The sequence below is a fragment of the Lepidochelys olivacea genome (assembly GCF_965140295.1).
Source record: "Lepidochelys olivacea isolate rLepOli2 genome assembly, chromosome: 17".
NCBI lineage: Eukaryota > Metazoa > Chordata > Testudines > Cheloniidae > Lepidochelys > Lepidochelys olivacea.
In genome coordinates this window covers 7528683-7542831 of record NC_140427.1, presented here as the reverse complement: position 1 = coordinate 7542831, position 14149 = coordinate 7528683, and the positions used below count along the sequence as shown (strand labels likewise).

Genomic DNA, 14149 nt, shown 5'->3' with positions numbered 1-14149 from the left:
TGCGTGTTGCAATGAATCTGAAAAATGGAAAATCTGCAGAGAATTTTTGACAGTTCCATGGATTTGGAAGCTCAAAACCAGGCTATGTCCACATTGAAACTGAGCCCATTTCCCCATTGAAAAAAGGCTTTGAAATTCAAAGTTCTCAATCTGAATTTGTTCCACCATGCTTTTTAAATACAAAACTAAAATTGCACAGAAAAGTGAAATGGAAGGGGTAGGAAAATACCAGAAAAGAAAACAGTGAACATTTTCATGTGAAATTTCCTGGAAATTCTTTCACTAGTTTTGCACATCTCTAATCACAAGCCACATTAACCTAAGATTTAGGCTAGTTACTATTCAACACAGGATACATCCTGTATCAACAGAACTATATTCTGCAACTCCAGGAAGACAAACTTGATCCAATAGGTCTTATCTCCCCAGTTGCTATGATCCTGTCCTAATTAGGATCTCACACAGACCAGATACACCAGAAGTCAATGACAACTTCATTTATACAAGGGACTCAGCCTGGAAAAGCTGCCTGGTGTTTTTAAGTGACCATCAAAGTATCGATTTGGTGAAGTCAGGAAATGATACTCCATCTATGTGTTTGGTCTAGAATTTAGGGGGTGTGCATTCTTATACGATAGGTGACTCTAAGGACAGAGTAATGAGAGAGAATGCCATTTTTGGTATGCTAATAATAATGGCTCATCTCTGCCCCTACACCTCCAATAGACTTTTAAAAAAATTCAAATGCAAACTCAAACATTTATTTTAGATAAAGGATGCAGATGAATGATTTGCATCTCCACTCACAAGCCTCTGCTGGAGTCAGTAGTTTACAAACAAATGATTTGCAATGTTAGACCCATATGGCAAAGAAGGGACTCCTCATTGTACCATGGAACACAGATTACAGAGACCAAGATGAACAGAACTAAACCTATTGCTCCCGAATATTAAAAAATTACCCAATACAAAACAAAAAAATGAACCCAAGTGATTTAAATTTCAGTATTATCGTCATCATATCATGTAAATGATAGCGTCCCTCTGGATTAGATTTATGGAGAGCAGACCTCGGATTGTAGAGATAAGGCGTTTTTAATCTGTGCACAAGCTGCAGGGGAAATATAAAATGCTAGTAACAAATTGAAAGTCAATCTAAAAATGATACAACAAACATGAACACCATCATTCGCTTTCTTATTTAAAAAGCACAAAATGCTACATTACAATACTTTCAGGGTTGAAACCTTCGCAAAAAAACTTGGCCCCCACTTTAATCTGCTCTGTATATTCAACTTTGTATTTTAAATGGATCAGTTTACTTGTGACTAAATATAGAGTGGATCTCACCATTTCTCGCTAGGTGGAACACTATAAAAGGTAAGTGGTACAATACATCATCTTAAAAGGTGGCTTATCTGGAGAGGAGGTGTAGGAAATATAGTGCAAGGGACAGTCTGCATCTGAGCCTCAATTGGATTCCATTTTTCCTTTTGAAATAGGGAAGGAAGAGAATGTTACTAATGCCTGAAAAATAATGTCAAACCATAAGGCATGTAGTACGGGATATATTTCTTCAATTCGAAGGGAGAGACTGTGCAAATAAAAAGTCTAGGGCTGTTAAAGACTCCAACGGCACCATTTTTAATGGTATTATCTGCATAGATCTATTACAGAAACACTTTCCCTCCACAGCATCTTCCATGCAAAGGCTCTCAAAGCTCCTTACAAACATTCTTAGGCCTTGGCTAGACACAAAAGTTGCACTGCTTTAATTTTACTGGTATTGTTGAAGCGGTACCGCCCTGCTAGTGTGCATGCAGTTATATCGGTACAAAAGTGCTTATACTGGGGTAAGGCCTTGTCTATACCAGAAAGCTGTATTGCATCAACTATCCCGGTATAGCAATACCGGTGCAAACCCCTAGCATGGCCAGTTATGTTGGTCTAATGGTGCTTTTAGACTGGTGTCCTTTTTCCTGTATGGAAAGGGGAATAAGCTATCCTGGTATAAGACACCTTTACACCAATATAACGGTGCCCGCACTGAACGTTGTACCGTGTGTCAATATAACAAATCACACCCCTAGCCCCCATAGTTATAGCAGTAGAAAAAATGTGCACAGACCAAGCCCTTAGATTTTAAGACCAGAAGGGACCACAAGGATTATCTAGTCGGACCTCCTGGCCCGGAAATTTCATTCTAGCATTGGAGGAAATTATTCTTCCCTTCTACATAAATGCAATCAAGCCCCAGACAACTCAATTAAGTCTTGTGAGCAAGGCGAGAGACGACTCAACTCAGATTCTGCCCACAAACATAAGCTCCTTCTACAGTCCCAGAACAGCTACATATTTCTGGTAAAATGACCAGAGGGAAACACTTAACAGTGCTGCTCTTTATCGTGCCCATTGTTAAGATCCAGAGTCAACATTCTGAGGTGAATGAGGCCATAAGATATATGCTAGCAGGAGGAAGCAGAAGGCTGAATGGGCAAAGTGACCTTCATGTGGAACTGGTCCTTTCAGGCATTTTGGCAGCACAGATATACAGCATGGTTTCAGGTAGGAGGGTGTGTGGGTTTGTTTTATATAGCTGAGAGGTTCCGTGTGTGTGCACACATGTGTTTATATATACATATAGCTGCGTAAGACTCCTAAATAGCATGTAAGGTTCCTCTCTTCCACTGACCGAAAATCAAGAGTCCCTGACAGAAGAGAAAAGTAAATCCTGGATGGAACTGGAGATTTGTGGCTGAGCCCTAGATTGCTGCCGACTGTCTAAGCCCCTCTGACTGACTATGTTCTCTCTCCACTTTTAATACCTGACTGTATATTGCTCAGACACCATGCACAGGGTAGATATATCTACATGGCCAGACCCTGGAACACAGAGGTATACTGGGCAGGAAGATTATTGAACAAAAGTAAGTAATAAAGGCATCGGGCAAAAAGATGTGTTATGGTGTTTCCTTTGAGGCAAAGACAAAGAAGATACTTGGCTGTTTGTTGTGCCAGAGAATCATCCCTGATTGTTTGTGTCATGGTGGCAGATAAGTGCAAAAGAGATAGATGTTCTGTCTCTGAGGCACTGTTCTCATCTGTACAGTATGAATTTATGCCTGCTGGTTGCAAGGCTCATGATTCAGAGCCGGTATATGACTGTGATCTGAGCAGAGAAAGCCAGCGCCTTTACATTTGACGTTGATCTGCTTCATTCATGTTGTCAGTCAGTCTCTGAGAAACGTCCCCTTGTGTTAAAGTCAGTTTACTACCAGAGCATGCTCTGTTGTGTGACTGCCACCTTACATATATAAGGGCCACACCAGGAGATGAAATGGGATGGGGTTCCATGTCGGGAGAGGGCATTGTTTAATCAAAGACATTCTGATAATTATGGTGGACTTGCTGGCTGATGAAGGAAGATTTCCTTCCCTGGTTGCTAGGCTGGGACAGCCCCTTTCCCTAAACATTCCACTCCTAACAGAGGCTCCAAAACAGCTTCTCTGCAGAAACCAGCGAGGAAGGTTGGAAATGGGGGGCAGTTTCTTTGGGGGTATACCCCGCACTATGTTCTAAAAAATTAATGCCTCTTTCCTATAGTATTTGGTTGCCACTTACAATTTTACAGCAATATATTAATTTGTTAATTGCAAAATGGCAATAGTGGCTACCAATCAACTTTAGAAGCCCCATGCAATAGTTGATTATTCCGTGTGTTAAATATTGGCAGGGACACACAGAGCACAGGGCAGATGTTCCATGTATGAATGTTTTATTTTAAAAATCAAAATGCATTCAGACCGAGCTGACACAGTGTCTTGGCTTTGAAAGTGGAGTAGATCAAAGAGCCCAGGGAACTTTTAGTGCGGGGCTGCGTAGTCCACACAGACATTAAGTGCATGGCAGGCTAGTATGCGGTAGATTTGCACCCCAGCCTGCTGCATGCTTACTGTTTGTCTAGACAAGCCCTTTGCTAGGCAGATAGCCAGCCTCCCTCCCCTTTGCTGCAATTAGTAAGATTATAGCCTCCTGCTTAAAAATATCCCTTTTATAATGCTGGTCACATCATTCATCTTTCCACAACCTCTCTTTCTTGAGCTACAGCGCTGTGTCTTGTGTATGTGAGGAATGGAGGCTGAGTCCTGGCGCTCAGATCCAGACCCGAACTGCCTCATAGTTCAGAGAAGAGATAGAGTCTGTTCCATTTCAGGCCCATCTCATTGGAGGAACGGGACATTGTCTCTTCCAGGCGAGGCCAGATCTACACTATAAACATATGAAAAATCCACACCCCTGAATGACCTCGTTATACTGATCTAAGCCCCAGTGTAGACAGCTCTACGTCAGCAGGAGAGCTTCTCCCATTGACCTAGCTACTGCCTCTTGGGGAGGTGGATTAACTATGCCAAAGGGAGAAATTCGCCTGTCGGTGTAGTGCCATCTTCACTAAAGTGCAGCGCTGTACATGAAGACGAGCCCTGAGTTAGGGCACAATCCTGCTTGCACTGACTTTAGCACTGAAAGCGAGCCTCAAAGCTCTACGTATACATAGGGTGCTGCGAAAATGTTTGGGAGTAGTCAATGAAAAAAATTGGAATTAATGAGGTTACTTGCAGAGTAAAGCACTGCTTTACTTGAGTAAGGGTGACAGAATCAGAACCATAATAATCAAAGTAACTCATTAACAGGCTACCTAAAAGGACTGATATGGAAAATTTATTGGCCATTCTATAGACGTAAAGTACAGACATAGGCACACATAGGATACAATAGCTACATACACCAGAAAAAATTAGACATATTTCAGAACATAAATTAGAAACTGCTGGAAACAAATAAGAGCAAAGAAAGAGAGGTAGAGACAGACAGAGAGAAAAAGAGAAAGATCAAAGAAATTCTATTCTGTAGCCTTACTGATACGGAGAATGTTCTGAAGACAAATTCTTTCAAACTAACAACATCAGTAAGACCTTCATTTGTTCTCCCTATCTGAGCGAGTCTGTTTGGAGCATCACTTTCTCATGTCAGGGTTGTTTGTGCTTTCAGGAATGAAGAAGATTAAAGAATTTCTTAGCCCTACGTTCCAGTGTTCTCCTCCAAACTGGAGAGTTTGTTTATTTTGGTCTGCAAACTTCCCCTAATTTTCCTCAACCCCTGATGGCTTAATTTCATGCTTCTCTGAAACAAGATAATCAACTCAGTTCATCCTTTTACTTTTCTTTCCCCAGCTAATTATTCCACATCCCCACCCATTTGCTGCACCACTTCTCTGAGGAAGCTTTGGCTCAGAGTGTGGAATATTGGGTTCAAGGAGGAAATGAGCTTTGCTGCTGTAACCGGACCCTTTGGAGAACAGAGGGGAAAAAAGGCTAAGCCCAGTGACATTTCATTGATTTCATTTCCCCCAAAATAGATTAAAGTATTTTCCCATTTCTTGGTGCTTCTGCAGTTCAGAGGGATGGTAGCCAGGGGCAAAAAGACAAAAGAAAAGTTCTCCGGAGACTCAGCTTTGGACACAAATCTCCCTCTCTAGGGCTGGTTTTATTGCAGGATTTCTGGGTTTATCCAACTAGAGATGAGTGAATTATTTTAACTGTTGGGAAAAAAAACCCCAAGAACATTTGCAAAACCTGAAAGGTTTTGAAATTTCCTTAAACTTTTATTAAAATATTAAAATATTTTAAAACGCTCAAAATTATAAAATAAATTTAATTTCAAGTCAAGCCAAATATTTTGTTCAACCTAATTTTTTTTATTTTTTTTTTACTTTTCAAAATTGCCAATGAATGAAAAAACCACGACTTCCCCAGTTCTCAATCCGACATGACAGCAGAGGCCCGATTCACCATTGCCCTACACCTGGGATCGTGCAAATTGGTGTGAAATGCTGCCAAATCAGACAGGTATGCTAATTTTGCACGGGCATAAATGACTCACCTTTGCCCAACCCCTTCTGCAATCAGGCCCTAATCTGGCAATGGTCTCTAGCTGCTGTTCCTTCCTGGCAGTTTTACAAGCAATAAACAAAAATAGAAGAACCAAAAGTACAAGGCACACAAGAGTACCTCATATGCAGGGATGCTGGAACTAGGAGTCTGGGGATGCGGTAGCACTCCCTGGCTTGATGTGGTTTCCATCACATACAAGGTTTACAGTTTTGTTCGATGGCTTTCAGCACTCCCACTAAACAAATTGTTCCAATGCCACTGCTTATGTTTCCCCCAAAGCTCCCTGGCCCGGTTTTAGGTCAGTAACTATTTCCAAAGCCTGGTGAGTAAAGTCAAACACATTCTCCACAAAAATGAGTGACCCCGGCATTTGGCTTGTTTGGAGTCCAATGTTACTGTCTTTTTGTTGACACTGTGTTCTCTTTTTAACAATCAATCATCTACACGATCTATCACATTGCATGCTGCTGTTGAGACTCTCAGGATGCAACCGGGGAGTCAGGGAAATGGACAAGCTGGTCCAAAACAAGAGCATGCCTCTTCTCCCTCTGAACCTGTGTCCCAAATTCAATCAAAAAGATTTAGTTTAGGGTAACCTTATCCCAACCTCAGCTTCCCATGTCTCCCAGTGCCTACCCTTCAAGATTCCAGAGCTGAGTGGAAATGAAGATCGCGGAATGAGAAAGCCTGTTCAGACAAGACTTCTAGACACAGCTCAGCAGATATGAGAAGTTTGGATTTCAGATAAAGCACCTGAACCAAGCTTCCAAATCTCATCAGTATTCAGACTTTTATAATCACTGCTGGAAGAGCCCTATGTGATTCCCCAACCCAGAGCATAGGACCATGTCTATAATGATACATGTGGCCACTTGGACATTCTCTAGCATCCTAACTTATTTGTTACAGCTGATGTCCCTGCTGCCTCCACCATGGTAGTGATCCCAGCTGGAGCAGCGGGACATGCCTCCTTCTATTAGGTTGTTGCCAATGCTAATAAACTAGTGAGGCATGATATACTTTATTTTCCTTGCAGAATGAAGGAACCATTTTTAGATAGCCTGCCCTAGATCACCATTTGTTGAATTTTGCCTTTTTCCTGTGGTTAAGGCAATGGACAGGGACGCAGAAGGACTGGATTTTATTCCCAGTTATGCCACAATCTCTCTTTGTAACCATGGTTAAGTAATTTACTCTGTCCATCCATAGATTTCCAAAGCCTGCCAAATGGAGATAGGACTTCATACCCTTTCCCTGGGTATAGCTGAGCTTCAAATTGGTTTTTCATCTACTTTTGCACTACTGAAGCTCAAATATTCACAGAGTAAAAACATGAGAAGTACAGTTTAATGGGGTCTAATAGAAATTTTAATCTGAAGCCAAATGAATACTCACAGAATTCCCTCCCTCCGGTTATTCACATAGGTCAAATAGAAAAGGGGTACTTGTGGCACCTTAGCGACTAACCAATTTATTTGAGCGTGAGCTTTCGTGAGCTACAGCTCCTGCATCTGCTCTCCAGGACGGGAAGTCCCACAGTTCCTTTTCTGCTGGATTATACTCTTCTCCCATGTGACAGGAACACAGAATGTAACTGGTGCCTTTTGACCAGCCACAGTTCTAACCCGTTCTAACAGCCTCAAACTGCCCCCAATCTGTAGCAAAGTTCCCATTGTGTCACTATATGGCCCTAAATGATGCAAGCATGACTTTATAGATAGCCCTAATTGAAGAGAAGAAAGATTATTAGTTCTGAAGTAGCACCTAGAGTTTCAGTTAAGTTGGGGCCCCACTGTGCAAGGCACTGTATAGACATAATAAGTGATCACGCTACCCCCAAGGAGCTTATAGTTTAAGTGACAGGACATAACAGGTGGGCAAGACAAATGAGTGGACAGAGGAAGGGAAGACAGAGTAACAATAGGAAGACAATGTTTTAGTACAGATGAAATTGTCACCAACTTAATCAAATCATCCAGATAGGGTGCTGTTTAAGTCCCAGAATGGCAGAGGCTTTTTGCTAACATCCTATACAACGGAAAATGCTTAATGAGATGGCCTAGTGAATAGTGCACTGGACTGGGACTCAAGAGACCTGAGTTCTATTCTCAGCTTGCCACTGGCCTGAAGAGTTACCTTGGGCAAGTCATTTCTTTGCTGTGGGCCTCAGTTTCCCCATCTATAAAATGGGAGTAATGATACTGACCTCCTTTGTAAAGTGCTTTAAGATCTGTTGATGAAAAGTGCAACAACATCTGTTGATGGAAAGTGCTACATAAAAGTTAAGTATTGTTATTATAAATGATATGCATTTGACAAGTCAATTCTTACATTAAATACAAGTTCTTAAGTAACTTAGTATCCTTTCCCCAGCTATCAGCTCCCCGTAAAGGAGGGGTTAGCACACACGTCATGTACATTGTCTTTGAAGATTGATTTCTCACCTGTAAAAGTGATCTACGTTCTCTCTCCTCTCCTGGACTCCTTAGTCAAAAGGGAAAATGGATCTTTTAAAGATACATGTATCCATCACTATTATTTACATTCTAATATGCGTATGCATCTCTGCTCCAACAGGGGAAATGTAAATCAGATGGACATCATTCCTTGAATGCCCTAAAGAGCTCCATTCCCCCCAAATTAGAATAGAAAATGCTCTTTTAAAATGCACCTTTAATATGTAAAAGCTGCTTTATCCTGGCTCTAAATAAACCAAACCTGAGCTATATGCCAAATATAGTAGATGAAGGACAGGTGAGATGAGAGTATCTGGCCAAGGAATCAGTCCTAAACAGCTATTTATATTAATGCAAAGAAGGTACAATGTTCTTCCTCTTGATATATGCTGCAGTGGGATGTAGTTTTGTCCCACTAGTGAGAATAAAAACGTACAGTTCATGATAGGCAAAGTCACATGTGTGAGATAAAAAGCTCCAACTATAATATATATCTCTGCCATGTATTCTCTTCAGGATTTTCTTTAGATCTTTGGTTGACAACAAGAAAACAGTTACTCAAGGTTAGACACTGCTTTCCAGGCTTCTTAATAACCATTCCCTGCCTCCTAGGGGATTGTGCCTCTGAAACAAGCCAAACTGAACTTTAGTTTCTGGCCTTGCAGAGACAAGGAAGAACTCATTTATATGCTTCTTCGTTTTCCACTTAGCTCTGCATGTGAACATATAATACACAAAGGTATGTGCTTGTGTGTCTGACCATATGTATTGCAAGGATGTGGAGAGAGACAATTGGTCTGTACCTCTCACTGTCAGAACGTCCTTGACATTAGTCAATCCACATTAAAAAACACATTCATATTGTAACAAACCAGCTAGCGTGAATGTGAACACTGCCCTGTCCTACTTGGAACTGCTGCTTTAACTGTCATAGCCCCTATATGGCTAATAGCTAATGGAGGCTCTCCTCTAGCCCAGATGCTTTTAGAGCAGAAGGATAGAGATTCTAGCCATGCTGGTATTGTGAAGTGCAAGTGTTGTGGCATACATTGTACTGACAATTCAGAAGTCACCAAATGCATGAATTTGTAACATACATTAAAAACTATTTTCGTTTTTCATTCCCAGCTCTCACACTAGCGGATTAAAGCTCTTTGCTCATCCCACACCTCAAGTGATATAGCCAGGATGCAAACACAACTAGAAACTAGAATGTGTTTTTGCCAACTGGTACAGAGGGAAGGCCAGTCCTACCGCACACACTGTCAGCTCCTTGTGGCTGTGCATGCCACTCCCATCATCAGAAGACAGAGTGTATTGTGCTTGTGAGAGGCTTTAAAGTCTTCCCACAAAGTAACCCATAACCTGAACAGATCCACAGCACAGTTTGGCTGTGTGTGTGTTTTGAACTCAGCTTCACTTCCTCTTTACTAGTTTGTATGACTTGGAACCGTTCCCTGGGGCAGTATTTCCAATCTCAAGTGATCAAAATTCACAAGACATGCTCCCAAAGATCATGAAATTGGCTTAAAAATTATGAGATTTTAAAAAAGGATACATTTTGGGTTCACTTGTCTTTTATTTTATGAGCTTTTAGGGGCTACTTGAGTTACATTTTTGAGCTTTTCTCTCCAACCATGAAGGCTAAAATCTTGCTTTTATGTAAAAACAAATATTGTGAAACTCATGTTTTTTATTACGAGACTTGGTAACGCTGGTCATAACTTTGTCATAAGGAGCTGCTCACAGATATTACATTGGCACAAACTTACTTATGAGGCCAGGCTCACTGATATAATCATGTTTCATCCTCAGCAGCATTAGGTTAAGGAGAATACCCCCCTGCAACCCTCCCACCCAGTTCTCATCAACCTACGATTTAGCTCATCTGACTGAACGTGGCCTTCACTGGTTTTTTCTTCACAAAAGCATAGGCCTGTCCCAATAGGCCTCACAATAAATTTACAGTGTCAAAATAGTGTATCACTGAGTGAAGATTATATCTGTCCCATGCCCTGAACTGAAGAGCTCAGTCAAAGAATGTGTGATCCCCTGCCACTGATACCAAGTCCCCAATGGAAAAGAGAGCAGAGATTAAAAAACAACACCTTATACACGCACAAACCCCGAGCCTCCTACATGACAATGCCAGTGTCAGCCTCTGGCTTTGCTAATCCAAGTGGTAGCCTCTGCAATCCAAGGAACTATCTTTAAAAGGTTTATCATTTCAACTAATTAAGCAATCAACCTGGGTAAAGGTTTATGTCAATATAAAACATTGTTGGAAAGAGAGAGTGAACATCTCATTGATAGTAAACCAGAGATATGGTACGTGATTTGGGCAATACTTTTAGCTAGATTTACTTTGTGTTTTGATTTCAACCCTTGAGTTCCCATTTATAGCCATTGCCTGCTGAACTTGATTTCAATGGTCTCCCTGACCTGGAGAGCTGTGCAATTTACTCCTGCATAGAGGCCCAGCACAATACCCACTCACACTCACGAGGGGTCTCCACTTACACTCTCAAAAGAAAACTTAAGTGGGACTTACATGGTGCTTACATGGTCTTGTGCTTGCCCCATCTCCCCCCTTCATGGGGCAGGGGCATGAATTTCACCCACAGAATCTAATATTTGCCACAGCACTGCTGCTTCAAGCCCAGCTTTTTTTTTTTTTTTTGTCTCTTGAGAGTGGCTAATAACAAATGCTTCAGTTGAGCACAATGTTTCCCCTCCATACAATGAATGCTTGTAATTGTGCAGTGCTGTACAAGGAAGGAAACTTCTTCTGCCCGTTACGCCCACACACAAAAATCTTATGCTGGAATCTGAAGTTAGATTGCTGCCATCTGACAATTCCCAAAGCCAGGTGCTGGAGGGAGTCAAAGCTCCATTGCATAGATTGCCAAGGATTCCAATGTGACTGTGATTTCTTTTCTTTTGAGCATATCTGTACAGCAGCCTTAGAAGTGGCAGTGGGAAGTAATTTGGAATTATTCTCACCAAGGGAGGATATCAGCCCATGAGAGTCTTTAATGTTTGATTTTAAAACAGTTTAATATGGGAGCGTTCTTGAGCCAGCTTCCCTTAACTGTGATTTAGACAAACACCATTGGAACATGGAGCTAAGCATTCACCATTATTCCTAACTACTGCATGTGACAAAGCATATTCTAGGTTCATTCTCTCTCAAGCTATTTGTAAAGATGTTTCCCTAAGATGTGTGTGACAGATTTTGCTTTACACCAACATGTATAAAATTTACATGGCTTGACATTTCAACCAGTCTAAAAAACAAAGCTTAATCGAGCAGCTAAACCACCAGCGATAAAGTATTCTTGGGATAGTTTTTCCTGCTGGGCTGCTGCTTTTTGACACATCCCCTGGTCCAGCAGTAGCATTTCCTCTACATTGTATAAAGAAAAGCATTAGCAATAAACCATTAATTCCTCACCAAAGACAAAGAGGGCTTCCATGATGTTTCAGTGGACAAGGGAGTATTAAAACGAGTATTAGAAGTCCCAGCCTAGACTAATCCAATCCCTTCTCAGTTCTTTCCTATGAGCAGAATATAGACGTCACTAATCAGAAAACATTCTGGGCTCAGGCGTGGCTTTGCCCCCAGCCAAGGGCAGTGTGGTTGAACTGCCCCTCAGCAGACCAGAGTCATCATACGACTTCTAGGTTTCCCACGGCTCTGCAGAAAAAGTGCCCGCACCTGGCCTAGCATCAGCTGACATGCTGGAGGAATCAGGCTACCTAGCATGGTGGGGGGTAGAGTCTTCTATCCAAAGTGGGCAGGGGAGCTACCAACCCAGGTTCTACCCACTTCCCAGCCCATTTGCGTGGTGGGGGTGGGACGGGGGGAGTATCAACCCCATAGAGGTTCTCCTCCCCACCTCCCTACCTGTGTTCCATATAGTTCATTACTTCCTTGGGCTGTTGTGCACAGTGGATGACATGTTGCCTCTTTTATTACTCTCTCTCGGTATTATTATTAAACCTGTTTTATTATTCAGTGATGTTAATTAATAAGATTTGGTATCCCAGGAACAAGAAAGCTTGGTGGCTAACAATTGGCAACTTAGGCCAACAAAGCACAGTCAAGCATAATTGACCGCACACCATCAAAGCTGTCTTGAGGCCGGCTTTGAGACAACACCGGTTCTGGCCAGTGCAGAAGTTGGACTGGACAAGCCACAGAACAGAGGGAGAGAGGACTGCACATTCATTCACAATAGAGCATTTGCTTCTCATACAACCAAGCAAACGGGGGTAATAAAAAAGAGCCAACACGTTATATATTTCAATCCGGAAATAATTCTGCTCTTGGATCTCACGGCCCAATATTATTATGCCGATCCACTGGCTGTAAATGACTCAGGATATTTGGAAGGAAAAACAATTTGCTTCCATTATTTACTTCTTCCTCCTGTTCTGAACCCGGAGATCACAGAGATGTTTTTCCGCACCTCAGCTGGGAAAGAGACACTTTCATCGAGGAGGAGTAAATCACAATAACAGGGAAATAATCCTTCCCCTGAAATGTTTTATTTATTTATTTATTTTTGCTCCACAAAAGCCTACACAGAAGAGCTTAAATTGTGGCGACGGCTGCTTTTTGGTTAGCAGCGCAGACGCCAAATGAACCCCTCCGCCCCCCCGCTTTTTGATACTGCATCTTGACTAGGGACTGTTGGGGCAGGGATATAAGGCAGTCTGGCACGAGTATGCTTTTTCCCCCTTTAAATCTAACCCAGGTAATGAAAACGCACAAGAAAATAGTGGGGTGCATCTGGGAGCAGTAGAAAACAGTTAGATCTTCACAGAGCCATAAAGAAGTAAACAGTAGGCTGCTATGAAGATCTATGGGGCCCCGCAGTGCCATTGTCTTCAAAAGGAATTAAAAACAAATTGCTGAGGGCCAGCACATAATTTAGAGACTCACGGCAATTTTATGACTTGCTAATGTTCCTAATTACATGCCCGTGAAAGGCTTAATTAATTGGGGGATGTAGCAAAAAGTGGAGCCTGTGTTTGTTATCATGGTTCCACTGCATTGATTTTAGTGCCTATGGAGAATTTAGGGCCTCTTTATTTGCACAAAGAAAATGCAAGTCTCTCGAAAAAATGCACATTAAGATCAACCCCTCGCTGCTATCTAATATACTTTCCTCTACTTAACCAAAGCGCTTGTAATCATATTTTGTAAATGTTGGTGCCGTTAATTGCATTGTGAGAGAAAATAGGTTCCGCTCGACTGGTCGTGGAGAATTTTATAAAGTTCTTTCCCTGCTCCCAAATCCGAGGACTCTGTGAGAGAAACTCATCAGGAAGTTGATGTGGCAGGATGCTCCAGTGCTGCTGAGGATGGTTTAGGAAACAGGAGAGCTTCCTCCACTTTCTCCTCCTGTTAGCATCTCTCACACACTCGCCAAGAGGATTTGGAAGGACTCAGGGATAGAGAGTGAGTAAAGGCTTTGACACACCCTATAGAGACACTTTGCCAAGGAGGCTTTCCAGTCCACGGCCTTGAAAGTGTCAATTGTGTTTTATGCACACCCTCACAACTGGCGTATTATTTTGTTGTTCCCAAAAGCATGGTCGCTGCTTCACAGAAGACAGAGAAAGGCATGGCCTCTGCCCCAGCAAGCTTAAACAGGACCCCACATGGGAAGGTGACCAAAAGTAAGGCGGAGAATATAATGTCACTAACTTTATAACAGAACTTGGTTTTATATC

The 14149-nt window shown here is 41.9% G+C and overlaps 1 long non-coding RNA gene across 1 annotated transcript in view; it reads right to left on the bottom strand.

Moving 5' to 3' along the window:
- LOC311532429 overlaps positions 1 to 14149 on the bottom strand; it is a 118092-nt gene that overhangs the window by 91794 nt on the left and 12149 nt on the right. The window lies entirely within an intron of this gene.